A 15,706-nucleotide genomic window follows, 5' to 3' on the forward strand; every position below is an offset into this window, starting at 1 on the left:
ACGCGAGTTGTTACACAAACCATCTTTTAGCTGAATTAAGGCTTCACTGAACTTCTTCACTGAGGCTACAAAAAGCTGACCTTTGACCTACAACTGTAAAGTCACTGTAATGGTTATCACATTATCATCAAAGGCAGAAAAAGGCTCCTCCATCTCTTCCTATTTGTGTTTCCCTCTGAAACATCTTTTCATTTGTTAGCATGAAAGTGTAGGGAACACCGAAAGGAGAAGAGGATGTGAGATCCACAATATTTTTGTCCCTTTTCCGTTCATCCTCTCATGACTTCTGTTTGCAAAGTGGCACCACAAGAGGGCCCTGTCACACAGTCAGAGCCTGTCAACGTCCACAATAACAATATAACAGCAGCCCCACAGCAAAGATGTAAAAGATTACAATCTGGAGGAAGAATGACTCAGCTTAAATCAATTACTGTACATTTAAATTAAAGGAATGCATTTATGTTAATCTAGTTGTATACATCTTGGAAAGTGGTATCAAGCTGAATCAGATACTGTATGACTGGATTTTGCTTTAAGGCTGCAACTAGCATTTATTTTCATTCAATAATCTGTAAATTATTGTATTAATTGTTTAGATTAAGAAATGTTAAAAAGAAGTTCTGTGAGCCCAAGATGAGATCTTAAAATGTCTTGTGTTTGAAACCAAAATATATTAAATTTACAATTATACAAAACACAGAAAAAGCTACATATCCTCACATTTGAGAAGCCTTAACTGTGGTATTTTTGCTTGATTAATTAACTAAAATGATTGATCGACTGTCATAATTGTGGCACGTTGATTTTCTGCTGATACTAATAAATTGAACAGCTAATTGTTTCAGCTCTATTATGTTTTATTGTCAGATTTTTCTGAAACAAATTTGCCTGCACAACAAAAATGAACAGTGCTGCAGTGCATTTAATTTCAGTGCTTGCTCTCACAATTAGTAACTCAAATGCACAACATACAATGCAGTAATATTAAGTAAGTAACTGCATGACAGTGGTGGAAAGTAACTTTTATTTAAGTATATTTTGAGGTACTTTACTTGAGTATTTTCGGCTACTTTATACTTCAACTCAGGCATAGTCATGCTGCAGTTGTTCTTTCTTTCCTGCAATATTAATCATCTCATGACGCATCAGATTTTCCTCATGGCGACCTTTTGGAGAACTTTATCTAAAGTAGATAAAACTAGACCAACCTCAAGCAGATACAACAGCACACTGATGCATCAGTATTAACGAACTAATAATGTCATATATAATAATATATCAGTCAGAGGGGTCATTTTTCTGCAGAACAAGTACTTTGAGGCTTTAAGTACATTTTTCTGTTAATACGTCTGTACTTTTACTTAATCAGAGTTTGAATGCAGCACTTTGCTTGTAATAGAGCAGGCTGTTCTCATGTGCCGTTTGTAGCCATATCTACGAAAAGTAATGCACTGTAAGTCGTCACTTACGTATTTATTAAGTTACACTACTTCCGGGGTTATCTTAAGCCAAACCACGATCTTTTCCTAAACCTAAGTAAGTAGTTTTCTTGCCTAATTCTAACCAATTGATCTTTTCCTAGGCCTATAAGTTTTCTTGCCTAAACCTTTTTGTTGCCTAAACATAAGGAAGTTGTTTCCTGTGAAGACGGAAGTTTATTTTGAAAAGACTGTAAGCATTTAACAAGCATGTTGCTGGACATTCGTAGGTATATGAACAAAAAAGGAAGAATTAATAATTCGAAAAGTATGAGAATACATTGACTATAGTTTTTTTTTGCTGTTGTTGGGTACTTCTACTTAAATAAAAGATCTGAGTACTTCTTCCACAAATTAGTACCGTTTATTTTTGATGATTGTTTGATTAATTATGCCCACTGATTCATCCTCATCATCTGTGTTACAGCTGTTTTTATGGGCGAAATAAACCTATAAGGAAAGACGAGGACTACGTGTGTCAGTATAAAGCAGATGGGAGGCTGATTTTGCTGAACATCATGAATGTGTGCTCACTCTGAAGGTGAAAAGTTTGCCTTGATGTTTTCATTCTCCACCTCTCTCTGACCACAGGAGCAGCAGCAGCCCACTGAATGACACAGTTCACCCAGGAAGGAAACTCCCTGCTTTCCCCAAAGGACGTCAGTCCAAAGTCCACTACAGCAGCTGTGTGTTTGTGTGCATGTGTTTGTGAGAGAGACGGAGGAAAGAGGGGGACTGAGTCAATAGACACACATTAGCTGACTCCCTAAAGTGTATGGCAAAGCATCAAAGGCTGAGTTTTATAGTGATACTGGCAGCAGTTTGTTTCAATAAAAACAATTCTTCCTTTCTCAAAGCGAATTCTTTAGTAGTTGCAGGTCTGTGGCAGATCAGAGAACTGCTGAAATGCAAACTATAGATGAGTAGTAAGGATGACATATCCATGAATGACGCATAGGGAGGGGGAGGGACACACACACACAACCTCACACCATCAACCCTACTTGGACAAATAAATTTACGGATCGGCACACACACCCACACACAGTTGTAGAGGTGATGTAATGGCTTCCTGTTTCCCAGAGTGAATATCTAAGTGTTGGCCTCAACCAACTGTAGGACACTACATACAGTGGACACAGAGCAACAAAAGAAACTCTATTTACACCACTCCCATTGTACACCCAACAATACTCTGTGCCGTCAGATCCACCTCCATGACCTGCCTGTTTTAACCAATTGTGTTTTATGACGCACATCAACTTCTGTCTCTCACTGTAATGCTGCACAATAACAAAATAAATACAACATTTCAAATGTATCCCTATATATTTTAATCTCACATCAATGCTTCAAGCTATTTTACTAAAGACTGTATATAAGAAGTGGACATAGTCACCGTGACGTCACCCATTGGTTTGTGGAATATGGTTTTGAAGCCTCGATGTCGGCATTTTGGCCGTCGCCATCTCGTTTTTTTGCAACCAGAAGTGACACAAGAGGGTGGAGCTAAATACAACCGTAAATATTCAAAGACTAAAATGTGGACACTTCCTAGACCGGACAACGTCGTGGTAGTGACCTGTCAATCACAAGTAGCCACACCCTAAACATACCCTGCTTTATGGTCTATTTGACTCTAAATGGGACCATAATTTACTAAATGAACATCATGCTGTATTGAAGAAGACTTGAAACTAGCGATTGAGACCATAAACTCATGTTTACAATGTTTACTGAGGTAATAAATCAAGTGAGAAGTAGGCTCATTTTCTCATAGACTTCTATACAATCAGACTTCTTTTTGCAACCAGAGGAGTCGCCCCCTGCTGGCTATTAGAGAGAATGCATATTTAAGGCCCCTCCTTATTGGCTTCACTTTTCAGACCTGAGGGTTGCCTACTGAACAATCGTTAACTAACATAAACTGTCAATGGCCACAACAAACGCAATCACGTTCAAAATGACGTTTGTTCAGTTATGTTTTGCGCTGGTCAGGTTGTACTTGGCTGGAATAATATTTCAAAAGGGTACATTATTGAAAAAAGTTTGAGAACCACTGGTTTAATAGAATTAAAATCATTGTGTTAAAAGCATTCTTTGACATCTTAAAAGTGTTTTTGTGGGTGACAAGGAAATAGTATTGAAAAGGATAAATTTGCAAAATTAGTGGAGTGCATCTTGTTCATTCTACTACGCATCAAAACATGAATAAGAACATGAAGTTCAGAAGAAGAGCCTGTTTCTGGGCGTTGATGGGGGCCACTGTACGAGGCAGTGGGTCCATGTCCAATAGGAGAAAGAAGAGGCATAATGTGGGTGGTCGGTCGGTCGGCCAATTTGAATGGCGGTGATTTGAGATGCGGCACTGCAGCTTAGTTACACATATAAGACATAAAGAGATAAGCACAGTTGAAAGAGTAAATCAAAGGAAGACTAAAATGAAGACTATCTAACTAAATCACGCACAGATTTCTGTGGGCCGCGGTTGTGAGTTACTCCTAGTTTATGAACTATGCAATCTGACCTGACATTTCATAATCAGCTAGTAACAAGTGCTTTTGAACTCGCTACCTGCATCGTTAAAAACTAGCTTTAGAGACAATTTATTTCTACTGAAAAAATGGTGAAACTGTCTGTGTGAAGTCGCTATCTTTGTTGATACTTAGTGTTTACAGTGATGACTGTCCTTGGTATCATGTGGATGAACTGGAATGGCTTGCTGGGAATGAAGGAGGGAAAGTGCTGGGAAGTGAACCAGAAAACTGATTCAGATGATAATGTGATGGATTTTCCCGTTCATAATTTTCCCTGACAGTGACACCACTTTCGTACAATGAACAGCTTTTGCGGTGATGGTCAGATATGATTAGTTAGTTTTTAGATTACTTGAGGCTTTGTCCACATTGTTTCCATCTTTAACAAGATGCCAAAAAACGTTTATCATCCTCTTCCAGTCCATTCTCATTCCCAGGGCATCAAATACCGACGCTTTGTCACAGCTGTCGGCATTCGATACCGCCGCACAAGGTACCCTTTAGCACCTGTATGAGACACACCAGGCTTTCCATTCAATACAATGTAAACCCATCCGTGGCAGTAAACGCTCAGGGAATGTGTTGTGGTGATGTAGTTTAAAGACTGAAAATATATACTGCTGGAGGGAGGGGAAGGGAAGGGTGGATGGTCCAACAAACACAGGGCTTTCATCCAGGAGACCTCTGTTTGTGTCCTGTGCGCATCCTCATACAACAGTTTGTATGATATCTTACAAAAAGTTATTCCTCCTTTTTCCTTTGTTTTCCTATGAATGTCCAGCAACATGTGTCAATTTACGCTCATTACATGCATACAGTCTTTTCAAAATAAACTTCCATCTCACAGGAAACAACTTGGTTAGGTTTAGGCAACAAAACTACTTAGTTTGGTTTAGGAAAAGATCATGGTTTGGCTTAAAATAACTCCGGAAGTAGCATAACTTAAGTACATAATTTACGCCACAAATCAATGTTGACTTCTGGTCTCACACGGGACACCAATGCCAGTCTCCTGGGTAGGAAACCCAGTATTTTTTGGGCTTCTTTTCGCTTTCTTTTTCACTATTAACAGAATTTCCAAATTACAATAATACACACTGAAACCACCTATTCCTGCAGGTCTTATGTGTAACTGTGTTGCCTTCGGGGGAATAAGAATCCGTCACTTCCCGACTCTGACTAAGAAGTGGACACAATAGCCTCATTTAAAACCAGATTATTCATCTTCGGCAGAACTCTCTTGCTGCATTGATAGTGGGAGTATTACCTGGAAATCAGAGCTGATTTCCACATGAGTGCTGGGCCACTTCACATCACACACCGCACAGTTGTGTCAGGGAAATATAAGCCGGGTGGAGATCCTAGAGGAGCCGGTGGTGAGAGTGGGTGTGTACGTGCGGACTGGACTGCAAACTGAACCACAGGATGGTATATCATTGTTACTCCTCCCTGCTTTAGCGCTGCAGTCCAAAATGTGTTATTCCCCTGAATATAGACACTGTGGCTGAAAGTCCTTCAGACCAGCGACCTTTCTTTCTTCCTCCCTCCCTCCCTCCCTCCCTCACTCTCTCACTCTCTCTTTCTTTCTCGTGGCGAGGCTGGCACCGAGCCAGAGAGCCGCTCTGTTGGCCTTGATAGAATTACAGTTGCAAAGTGCACAGCAGCTGGCACCCAGGATGTGGGTGAGAAAATCAGGGACTCTCCAAGACTCCCTGGTGAGCGGAAAAGGGCACGATGAGGAGAATAGATAACCAGGCTCTGCAGGCACACTCTTCTTGCATTTCACTTTCACATTTCAAGGACAAGTGAGTGAGTGTTTCTCTGAAATGTGCCATGAAGATTACAGTAACAGGTGGTCACCCTGCATGGTCTCAATGGGAGGAATGCAGAATGTTTAAAGGGAGAATTTACTGTTTTATTTAAATCTATATATTCTGTTATTATTTATCAGATGTCTTTTAGTTGAATATCTTCATGTTTGTCTCGTTTGCACTACTAGCTGACCAAAGTAATCTCATAATCCACCGATTTTACACATTAAGTTCAGTTCACTGTCTGAGCCCATGAAAACACTTGCATAATGCCTTCTGGGGAAAAAGCTTTGTCAAGTCTGGGAAAATAACCAGCGCAACACTAAATCGTTGAGTACCCTTTAACTGAGTGTTTTCCAGAACTTTCAACTAGGGATGTCACGGGGAGGATATGTTCCCACTGGTCAATAAACTTGTGACAACACCGGTGTTACCGATTACACTGGACATTTCACAAGAGAAGATGACACTCAATACATGCAGAGCGCTTACTTTGATCTTTAACGTTTGATGGCTGTGTGTCTGGACTCTCCAGTCCAGCTTTCGCTGGCTGATTGCCTTAAATAAGATTATGGTTCCCTAGCAATGGGGTTTAAATCCGAAATATTGACAAACAGGCGCTTCTGCTTTTCGCTTTGACACCGAATCCTCCGCCATCGTCTGGTCTGTCGACTCTCTCTCATTCCGTGCGTGTAAAATCGAACTCATTCTGCTCTGTGCTAAGACTGTGTACGTCGCAGACACTTTCACTCTCAGTTTGTGGTGTGTGTCGTCCAGCAAAAATGAACTAAATGGATTTTATTTCTATAAGAAAAGCAAAACGACGGTGTGTGCCCGACCACCGTGTAACACCGACTACCGCGGCAAGCCTACTTTCAACTGCATCTCATAATCTTTATCAGTTTGCTCAGCTCTCATCACATGGCACAAGTATATGGAACTGCAGTCACATTATATCAGATGATCATTACAGGAAGACCTTAACTTCTATCTCTGTTCAAAGATGATGTTGGATGTATAATATAATATAATATAATAATATCCATCATGATCTTTCTCTGGTCGTCCACTGACTTCTGGTCAATGACCTTTGACCCCTTCGCAGTCAATGCTTTGACCTATTTTGTTTTGTTGTTCCCAGACAGCTGATGCTTTTCTGTGTTCACTCAGTCTCGTGTCCAGTGCCTTTGCAAATTCAATAGTGTGTGGTTAAAAGACTGTGGCTAGATGTTCTGAAAGCACGGCCGCTATATCGGGAGTCCCACATGAGGCACTTTAGGTCATGTTCATGAGAGATCGCTAGTGGCCTGGAAACTGGTCCAGACCAAAAGAAAAGTCTGGCACATAATTGCCCGAGCCGTAAATCATCAAATTGTTGTTTATGCCACTTGGTTTTTAAAGTGTGGTTACAGAAACGAGATACTTCTTTAGCTTTAGAGGTGCTGGTAGGTGGATGTTGTTACCTGTGGTGGACACAGCCAGGCTAGCTGTTTCCCCCTGTTTCCAGTCTTTGTGCTAAGCTAAGTTAGCATTTAGACAAGAGAGAGGTGACAAGAGAGAGGTATCAATCTTCCCATCTAAAATCTAGGCAAGAAAGCAACTAAGCATATTTTCCAGAATTATGAACTTTTCCTTTAAGAATGAACTTTAAAGCTTTGAGTTTGTTTGTTTTTGAATTGTCCATGCTTTGTTGTCCTGAATGTGAAATTTCAGAGAGGTTTTACTGTACACCTAAAATGTCTCTTAGGCTTTTTGTTTGGCTGTTCACATTATTTTTAAAATGTGGCCAACATCGGATTCCAGTGTGAACTGGTCATAGTTCTGAACTGACCCGCATACTCAAAAGAACAATAACAAAGACGTCACACACAGCACGCTGTCGTACGGAAGTAAACATGGAGGCCTATGAAGTCATCGTTTACGGTTTCATTTATCAGTTAATGTGCAGTGGCAGCCAGCGAATTCATGAGTGTGAACGAGGATGAGGATAAAGAGAGACACATTTTTAATTATGGCATTTTGTAGAGCAATGGCTGCTACTTCTGTACGGAGGTGTGTGGGAGCGGTGGGATCGTGATGTGAATGACTTCACTGAAATAGATTTCATCCAGAATTTCAGGATGTAAAGGGCTACTCTTGACTACATCTGTCAGCGCCTCTCCACGAGATCTAGAGTGACGTAAAAGTCCCATGAATTCCAATATGACCGAGGTTGCATTGCAAAAAAAAAATCAGACCTGTATCTGATTTAGGACCACATATGAAAGTGTTCCAAATCTGAATTGAAAAGATCAGATTCCATGTGATTTGTATTATTCACATTGTTCTGAAAAATGCACATCTGAGTGCAAAAAAAAAAATCTGATTTGGGCCATTTTTGCCTGCAGCCTGAACGTAGTCGTAGTACTTTTATCAGATTCTAAAATGAATTGAGTCATTTGGGAGACTGCTTACTGAAATTGAATTTCCTTGGGACTAAAAGGGAGTAAAAACAACAACAAAAAACATGGGTCACTGTGGTCTTGGAGTGTCTGTTCCAGTATGTGCAGACAGTCATGCTCGTGGTTGAGTGAAGCGTAGGTGTCTGCATGTATCTGTGCGTGCGTGCATGACCACAAGTTGGTCAATGTAAATGTCAGCACTGACACGATAAGAACCACGGGGTTTCCTCGGTCATGTCCAGGATGCAGAAACGGATGTTTTCCGGAATTCAAGTGCATGCCACTATTCCAACCATGAAACCACAGCGGGAAGATTTGATCCTGTTTCTTCCCACTCTCAGATATCTCAATTCAAACATCTTAAAGTTATTTTTTGAACACACAAAATAATGTTCTGCAAGGGCAGAACTTAAAGTCAGTTCATGTTCCTCATAATGGCAGTGACACAAATGAAATGTCTATGTGAAACATAAACTCTGACATGTTTGTAGTCTTTAGCAAAGTGAAAGATGAAAGGGGAAGTTGGCAGAGTTGCAAAAATGTTTTCGCAACAGTAAGCTACAGGGTTTATGGGTATTGTGGTTTCAAAGTGGAAAAACACTTATGCAAACAATACCACTGGTATGAGAGTGTAGGGGATTTTTGTATTATGATCGTATCAAAGTACATTTTGTGTTGATATTTAGAGATGATATTTTAAAAAAGTTACACTATACTGTAATTGTTGTCTCACTGCCACTACTGCTGCTATAAGGACTGAGTGTTTTCCAGTGAAGCATATAATAATCTAGATTCAACAGTGAGAGAAGACTGGGGTCAGAGGTATTTTTACTTTTGTTATCAGCCTCAAATTATATGTGTCATATGGTATACATATTACAGTACTAGGCCACAAGTATGCCCCACGATGGATTGTTATTAGTCATCAAACACTACTGTTTAGCTGTGACATTTTAAGTTGAATAGAAACTAGAGGTTGACCAATTTGGACTTTTAAAGGCCGATATAATAACGATAGTTCGGAGCAGGAAAAAGCAGATAGACGATTAATTTGCTGACATCTTCTTTACTTCTGAATGAAGATGTCTGAAAATCCTGAAGTGTGATTTCGTTAGGGCTGTCACGAATACCATTTTTGGGCTTCAAAGGTTTGGTGAGAAATATTCAAAGATATTCAAAACTTCGCGGAGTGGCGTGGCAGGCTGACATGTTCTTCTGTCTGTCTCCATCTTCCTCGTTTCAGTGACCGGGACAGTGGCGCTGCCGCACTACTGTACACACAACAAACAGCGATATCCGTCTGAGAATAACTAATAATAATTAATGTTCAATATGAATAATGTTGTGGGATTATCCCTTATTTCCTGGGGATTTATACTTTATTATTACATACTTATATTTAAAAAAAATTTAAATGAAGCATTTGAATAGTGATTTGGAGGTCGATTACCATGGCAACGGTCGAAGCTTTGAATCTTCGAAGCATTCGGGTTAGCCCTAGACCTGGTGGATTACATCGTTGGAATATGTTCTATTTGTTTGCAATGGGCGATGCACTGTTCTGTGGTTTACAGTACGACTGGCCAGGATTATTTCTGTTGCACGTCCCGTTACATTTGTTAAATGCCACTCTTACAAATCATTAATGTTCATGCAAATTCCTGGGGTAAGGAAGATCTTAAAGCTGAAGTAGGCGAGATTGGAGCAAATATGATTTTAAAAAGTTATTTTTATAGAACGATATATCGTGACAGTAGTACATGAAACAGGTAACCTGAAAAAAATCATGTGCCTCTGTGTCCTCCGGTGCTCCTAACGGCATCTGCAAGATTTCACAGACCGGAGGAAAACAAGCAGTAAGAGCTGATCTGAGGTCCGCTGTCCAGCTGCCGTCTATGAGAGCCGGCTGTCAATCACTCGCGAACTCCGACCAAATGGTCAAACTAGGCAACGCTGATCAAATATGAATCAATATTATGTTACGTTAATGCCTATTTCTCGCCTCAAATGTGACGATAGATTTTCTAAAGCCTGAAAACAGAGCCATGATGAGGTGCAGAAGTCTAGTTTTCTCTCAGAACACTTGAATTACAATATGCTGAAAGGTTTTTATGAAATTTTTGCCCAATGATGCAAAATATATACTGCTTACTGCCACTTTAAAGTGTGTGATTTCATTTTATGAATGGATAGTTACATGGCTGGATTATTTGGAAGACAGAATGCCAAATTGGTAAGCAAGTTAAAGTAACAGGGAATGATTTATTTTCCTCCCTAGCTGCCTGTCTTGTATCGTGGATAAAGAGACGATAGTGTTGCATTATATAATTGAGAAATATTTCTTTTTCCTCCCTCTCTATCTTGACTTTGTGAATGGAGCCTCTATGCAAAACGGTGATTTATGTCACCGCCTGACTGGAGGCTGCGCAGCCATCCGCAACTATCAGAGCCCAGTTCCACTGATCACGATGGTTTGTAAAATGTCTCATCGGCGGCAATTAATCGGCCAAACCAATAAATTGGTCGCCCTCTAATAGAAACCTATGCATAAATGTGTTCTAGGTCAACGAAAGGTATTAATTAATGCTTTAATTGTTCATGTAATTACTAAATACATCCTTTTGTCTTGAAGATTTATTTGCTAAAGGAGTACCTGCCAAGCTTGCAGTATTTTTAGTACATTTGCTCTCCTCATTTATGTTTTTCTGCAGACTCACTGCTCGGCACTGAAGGTCAACAAATACATTATTCATGAAGAACAGATGCACATTTATTTCCCAAAAGACAAACAAACAGGACAGCTACACGACATGGATTTTAAATAGAGGAGCACAAATCTCCCTTTGTATGAAAAGGAGAAGATCTCCACTACTGTCATCACTGCAGATTAGAGACGCACCAATACCGATATCAGGCCGATACTGACTCAAATAGCTGGATCGGGTATCAGTGACAATGGGGCCGATCTATTCAATTCAGTTCTATGTTTACATCCTATATACATTATATACTTTAATTTGAATTCCTGTTTCAGTTTTGACCAACTTGTTGCTGCATTAAAAAGGTTTACATTTGAATAGTAATTCCTGATAATTTTTAAGATTTTTTACCAAGTTGCTGTTGCACGATTTATTATTTTAATGATAATTAACAATTAAGTAAATTTATACCCATGTATTAATTTTTGGTTGTTCAGCACATTATACCAGCTGAGTCATCTACAGTCAAGACATTCATCTATTTCATTATTTGCAGAATAAGGATCAAAAACAGATTCACCTCTTCACTGGGAATTCCTGTAGTCAAGCAATTGGGATATAGTTCACACAACAACGTGCAGATTGTTGCCATTGTGACATTCAAAATAGTGAAGTGGTCACAACAGAAACACGAGGACCAGACAATGTGACCATGTCTGAACAAGCAACTGTGTCTCATTATCACCTCAAAAATTTCAGTTCTACGTTGAGTTTCCATGGAGGACACTCTTAGACTAAATCGGTAGAAATACATGAATACACACACAGAGAAACAGGAACAAAAAAGCTTCCTCTGCTATTTTTGGACTTTCATGACGTCATAAAGTGAAATGAGTCTGTCTGTGGGTAGCCAAATTTAAATCTCTGTTACCTCATTCCTGATTTTTGGATGTGCAGTTTTGACAGACGCTGCACATAAACTTCAACTCTACTTCATATGAAAACAAACAATTCACTATTCAGTGTGTGTGTGTGTGTGTGTGTGTGTGTGTGTGTAAATGGGCTGCATGTGTGGGAGGGAATTACGCTGCTGAGGGGGAATTCAGTCACTAAATGCCAGATCATGAGATATGAGAGGGGAACTCATTGATATGTCTATAACTGAATCATGATGACATATAATTCTTTAGGGGGACATTCTAATTCATTTATAATATATATATATATATATATATAATTTTATTGTGTGATGCAGGCTCTCACCTACAGTTAATGACACTGAGAGTCTAGGGATGCACCGACACCGATACTGGATCGGATATCGGGCCGATACCGATTCAAATAGATGGATCGGATATCGGTGACAATGGGGCTGAGCCATTCAACTCAATTTTATGTATATATAATATATACACTATATACTGTAATTTTACATCCTGTTTAATACGTTTTGACCAATTTGTTGCTGCATTTAAAAGGCCCACACTTGAATTGTAAAGATTTTCCACCAAGTCGCTGGTGTATGATTTATCATTTTAATAATAAAGAACAATTCACTAAATGTCTATGTATTTATCAGGGATGGGTCATAATTTTAGATTTTTGTTAATAGTCGTTAACGACTAATTTACAGTGATTTTTGAATAGTATTTTTGCTTGGAATGCTCATCCCTTGTATTTATTAGTTACATTTTGCTTTACAAAGTTAGGAAAGCAATGATTAAGTCAAGCCTGATGTTGTCTTACACATAAAAGAATGATCCCAATCACTTCCACACAGTGGGGCATACAGTTTATTAATTAAACACTGGTATCGGACTGGTACTCGGTATCAGCCGATACCCAAAGCCCAGATATCGCTATCGGCATTGGGACTAAAAAAGTTGGATCGGTGCATTCCTATGATCACAAACAAAAGTTTTACCCATATGTCTTATTTCCAAGTCACTCACTTTGTACACTTGTGGAGGTGGAGAGAGTACTAGAATAGTGTAGGCTACTCAAGTAAATGTACGCTGTTACTACATTTTACGCAAGTAAAAGTAAAAAGTTCTTATGTAAAAAATGTAATTAAGATTGATTCAAGATTTCAAGATTCAAGATAAGGACAAATAGATTGCATTAAATGTGAAATTATACACAAGTGGAACAACATCATCAACAAGACTCCCTCTGCTCAAACCAACATACGGGCAATCTGCAGTCTGTGCATACAATACAACTGATTATCAATTATCCAATTATACAACTGCCTTCCTCAAGACAAAACTCAAACAATTCAACAAAAATGATAAACTAATTTTAGAATCAACAGAAGAATAAAACATCACCAGCAGACTAGGTGGATACCTGTAAATAATATAAACTCCACTGCAGCTGCACCAGCACTTACACACCGGGAAGCACGCATCACGCAATCACAGCACGTTGCTAAGCAACAAATTGGTTGCTGGGCGTTCTCATCCAAGTTAAGCAGTGTGTTGTTGTCATGGATACAATGGATGTTTAACTCACCTGTATGAACGGTGCCAAGAGGCCCTCCACAATCTTGTTCAAAAGGTTCAATTGTCTACTCGTTCACGAACATCCTGGGTCACTTAGCGTGGTCTCCAGGTAGTGCATTAAATCAGCCATTAATTAAGATGGCTGCAACATTTCTATAACCACACCTGCAGCTTCTTCTTCTTCTTCGGTGTTTATTGGCGATTGGCAAACCATCTTAGAGGTGCATTACCGCCACCATCTGGACTGGAGTGTGGAGCAGGAGATTGTGCAGAAACAAAATAAATAAAAATAATAATAATAATAATAATAATAATAATAATGATGAAAACTCTAGATTTGTTTAACTAAATCAGTTTCTCTTAAAAACGGAATAATTTCACAGTATATATTATCTGCTGTATTCCCCCAATAGACCTGACAATGAAAAGTCCTGATGTTTTGCCTTCCTTAGTGACTGTAAAAGGGGATTCCTCTGGATACTGTAAATCCTGCAGTGTATCAGTACATGTTCGACAGTTTCTGGTTGATTACAATATGTGCATAGTTGGGTGCTTGCCTCTTCTATATAATGTATGGTTAAAGACCTGTATGTCCGATTCTCAGTCGAGTGATACCTGCAGCTTCTTCTGTGCTGCAGCTGATTTATCTCCTTATATAAATATTAGGGCTGTCAATTGATTCAAATATTTAATCGTGATTAATCGCATGATTGTCCATAGTTAATCACGATTAATCAAACTTTTTTTTTATCTGTTCAAAATGTACCTTAAAGGGAGATTTGTCAGGTATTTAATATTCTTACCAACATGGGAGTGGGCAAATATGCTTTCTCTATGCAAATGTATATATTTATTATTGGAAATCAATTAGCAGCACAAAACAATAACAAATATTGTCCAGAAACCCTCACAGGTACTGCATTTAGCATAAAAAATATGCTCAAATCATAACATGGCAAACTCAAGACCAACAGGCAACAACAGTGAGTCGGCATGTCTGTAAAGAGGAGACTCGTGGGTACCCGCGTTATTATCATGTTAACTTTGACGTCCCTAGTTAATATATATAAAAAGCACCAATGACCAACAATAACTAATGAATACAATAAAATAAAATGACTATAGGCTATACGAGTCAGCTGTTCTGGAAGTTGTAAACAATACAAATAGTGCAAATAAATAAATACTGGATGGACAGACATGGACTGGATGATTATGTGCAACATGTACATGTAAAGATGTCTTCTGTTCTCTTGTCACATATCAGGACTTATTCATGTGACTTTTGTTTTTACTCAAACGGATGCAACTCGAAATGTAGCAAAGTCGGCCTACAATACTTGAGATAAAAAGTAGGCTAGGCTACTTAAATAAAAGTCAAATGACAGATTTAAAAGTAGGCTACACAAGAAACACAACTTTGTTAGAGTAACGAGAGTAAATGCAATTTGTTACTTCCACTCCTGTGCATTGGGAATCCCCACTTGGCTCCCACATCACCTTTGACCCCTACGTTGTCCTCACATCAACTCAGCCAAAGAATGTGTGCAGAAAGAAGAAATGTGGGTCCCACTCTCAAACACTGTGGGAGAGTGACTATTAAAATCAGTGAGATGACTCGACTGTTAAAGGGGGCGACTCGGAAAAACAGTTGTGCAGGTGTTAGAGTGGGAGTTGTGGCTTTGAAAGTGGACATGAACCAAGATTGTGTGTGTGTGTGTGTGTGTGGTTGGAGAATAATGAGACCGGACTGGCGTGATGGAAAGCCCAGCCGACTGCTAATACAAACACACCACGGGGAGAGAAAGAGAAACAAGGGGGGAGGGCAGGGAGGTTAAAAAGGTGGGGGAGGAATGATAAAGAAGAAGAGTGTTTTGTGTCAGCTCTACAACGACGACATTAAGATGCTGATGTTGACCAGTATTGACAGGGTCGAGCGTGTGTTTACACTAGAGTCCATTATCAAGTTTGCTCAGCGGAGAACACATCCATATTTTGTCCTCCCGACCCAACCCTCCCTGCGACCCGAGCCCAGAGAGGAGAGACTACAGGCGTCTCTATGAGTGGAGGGGCTTTGAGTCTGGGTTTCAGGGATGTTTCACACACTTAGAAAACAGTGTGGTGTGTGTTTGCATCATTACCATAATTGAGAGTGACTGCTGAGAGGGCGCGCACGGGGAGGTGTTATAGCACTGCCTCTTCCAAAAATTGACAAATTATGTGAATGAATGGCTCG

General features: G+C 39.5%; 1 protein-coding gene across 1 annotated transcript in view; it reads right to left on the minus strand.

The window, feature by feature from the left end:
• Nucleotides 1-13,929, minus strand: part of LOC119502656 (transmembrane protein 196) — a 45,254-nt gene extending 31,325 nt beyond the window's left edge. The window contains exon 1 of the mRNA XM_037793717.1: nt 13,481-13,929. The gene's annotated coding sequence lies outside the window, so the exon portion shown is untranslated. The remainder of the gene's footprint in view (nt 1-13,480) is intronic.
• Between the last annotated feature and the right edge of the window lie 1,777 nt (nt 13,930-15,706).

Source organism: Sebastes umbrosus, chromosome 15 (genome assembly GCF_015220745.1).
Source record: "Sebastes umbrosus isolate fSebUmb1 chromosome 15, fSebUmb1.pri, whole genome shotgun sequence".
NCBI lineage: Eukaryota > Metazoa > Chordata > Actinopteri > Perciformes > Sebastidae > Sebastes > Sebastes umbrosus.